The sequence below is a fragment of the Triticum dicoccoides genome, chromosome 7B, assembly GCF_002162155.2.
Source record: "Triticum dicoccoides isolate Atlit2015 ecotype Zavitan chromosome 7B, WEW_v2.0, whole genome shotgun sequence".
Classification (NCBI taxonomy): domain Eukaryota; kingdom Viridiplantae; phylum Streptophyta; class Magnoliopsida; order Poales; family Poaceae; genus Triticum; species Triticum dicoccoides.
Genome location: NC_041393.1, coordinates 33,594,326 through 33,597,323, shown reverse-complemented (window position 1 = coordinate 33,597,323; position 2,998 = coordinate 33,594,326).

Sequence of the window (2,998 nt, the reverse complement as noted above, 5' to 3'; positions counted from 1 at the left end):
TGAAAATTGCCCTTTCGTACCGGTTTGTGCCATGAACCGGTACTATAGATCAAACCCCTTTAGTACCGGTTCGTGGCGCGAACCGGTACTAAAGGTTAGCCCTTTAGTACCGGTTTGTGCCACGAACCGGTACTAAAGGTGATCGCGGGGCCCCGTCCTGACGCCAGCCTGCCACCACCCCTTTAGTACCGGTTCGTGGCACAAACCGGTACTAAAGGTTCAAAACGAACCGGCATTAATGCATAGCCGTTCGAACCGGCACTAATGGTACCATTAGTACTGGGCCAAAATCGAACCGGCACTAATGTGTCTCACATTAGGTCATTTTTCTACTAGTGAGTAATTCTGAAGTGCATCCACAAAAACCAGTATGGGTTCCTCAAGAGCCGCTCCATTTAGGATTATTTAGCATGGACTTTTGAATACATCCACCAGTGCAAATAGTCCAAGAAACATATTATCATTCTCAAGCTGGATTTGGCCAAGGCTTTTGACAAGATTGAACATGAGGTTATTTTCCAGATGCTAAGGTTCAAAGGTTTTGATGAAAAATGGATTTCAGGGATAAAAGAAATTATATCTTCTAGCAGCTCTTCAGTTTTGTTAAATGGAGTCCCAGGCAAGAAGTTTAAGTGCAAGTGTGGAGTTAGGCAAGGGGATCCCCTATCACCTCTCCTTTTTGTTCTGGCTGTTGATCTTTTGCAAACAGTGGTAAATGACATGATACCTTGAGGACTCCTCACACTGCCTATTCCCTCTCACAATCAAGATTTTCCTATCATCCAATATGCTGATGATACAATTGTCATCTTGCCCGCCATTGAGGAACAGTTGGTGGCCATGAAAAATATGCTTCTTACTTTCCAAGAGTCCACTGGTCTGAAAGTGAACTTTAGCAAATCATCTTTAATCCCTTTAAACATGGATAATGAACTAGCTACAAGTCTGGCTGCAGTTCTTGGTTGTAGAATTGGAACCACTCCATTCACTTACCTTGGCTTGCCAATGGGTACCATAAGGCCTAGGATTGTGGATTTAATGCCTTTGGTTGACAGAGTTGAAAGAAGGCTTTCTTTCAGTTCCTCCATGCTTAATCAGGGCTCCAGACTTTAGCTCCTTTGCATCAGTTTTGACCTCTATGTCAATTTACTTCCTGTGTACATTGAGCACACCTTCAGGGATTATCAAGCAACTTAATAGGATCATTAGATAGTGTCTTTCGAGACGTAATAGTGACACTCCTAAACAATCCCTTGCTGCATGGAACTTGGTCTGTAGACCCAAGGAAAAGGAGGTCTTGGGATAATTAATCTAAACATCCAGAATCAAGGTCCCCTCATTAAACACTTGCATAATTTCTATAACAAAGTTGATATCCCCGGGGTCTCCTTGATATGGTCTTCATATTATGATGGAGTGGTACCTCAAGCTACTGCTATGACAGGCTCTTTCTGGTGGAGAGATGTCTTCAAGTTGTCAGACACATATAGAGCAGTTGCATCAGCTCATGTTAACATGGGAGATTATGCAATGTTCTGGTTGGATGCATGGCATGTGGGTAAATCCATAGTGCCTTTGTTTAGACGACTCCCATGGCTGTTCTCTTTTGTTAAAGATGATAAAGCTTCTGCTAGAGACATCCTCGGCTGTACATACCTGTTTTCACTGTTCTACCTACCTATATCTCAAGAAGCTGTCGGGGAACATCGGATTTTAGAAGAATGGCTTCTCAATCTTCAAAGAGACCCATAGCTTGCTGATATTTGGACGTGGATTGGGAAATCAGGTGCCTACTCTGCAAAGAGTTTCTATAATATCATGCATACACACATGCCTTCTATCCAGACCATGTAAATGGCTTTGGAGAAGCAAATGTACCACGAATATCAAGGTCTTTGGTTGCTTGTTATTTTTTGATTGCCTAAATACTAAAGATATGTTTGTTATAAGGCATTGGAGGCTACCTAAGGATGATAACTTATGTGTCATTTGTGCTGCTCAGGTCTATGAAGACAGACCTCACCTTTTTGTTAACTACAACTTTAGCTCAAGAGTCTGGACCTGAGGATTGACTGGATAGGTGGAGATGATATGCAACAATGTATCTCACATGCAAGGAATTCCTTCAGCCAACCTTTTTTCTTTGAGGTCATGCTTACAGCAGCATGGAACATCTGGATACTGCGCAATGGAAGAACTTTCAGAGGGGAGCGTGCTTCTTTTGCTGTTTGGAGATGTAACTTTGTACATCATGTAACCTAATTATCTCATAGGCTAACTAGTCCAACCAGAGATTCTCTTCTAGATTGGGTTAATTCCCTTCCTTAGTGTATAGGTAGGCATAGGTAGGTTTTTTCTTATTTTCTTGCACCCTACATACTTGTGACTATTTTACAGAGTTTGGAATAAAAGGATGTGGGGCTTTGCCCCACAGTAGATAGTTTCAAAAAAACAATATGTTTAATAAAAGCCTTATTTCGATTATAAGCATGGGTGAATTAAGCATGGATTGCAACAAGGAAATACAATCAATCAAAGAGCAATTATCATAAATAAAGTCCTTGAAATCCAAAAGATTGGGTTCATCGCTACTTAAAGTTTTGACCTCTCCAATCCCACTTTTATCAATTTTTGATTATGATCATCACCCTCCAAATTACTGGGACACCTTCTACCTAAAGTTGACTCATCTCCAGTCCCATCTTTATCATGTTTTATATTGGAAAATAAAGATTCAATAGGAGTAACACCAATCACTTTAAGATCTTCGTCACTATTTAGAGACTCGGGTTTAGCAGCCAATTTATTTATTAGCATAGATTCCTTGTCGAAATTATGGCCTACTAAGTTTTCAATATGAGAAAATTGAACCTTAAGATCAACAATTTCCTTATTAACATCATCAAGCTCCTTATTAGTATACTCAATCATAGAATTTTGTTCTTTAAGTTCATTCCTAAACAAACTGTTATGCTCAAATTGTAAAGACATGAATCTT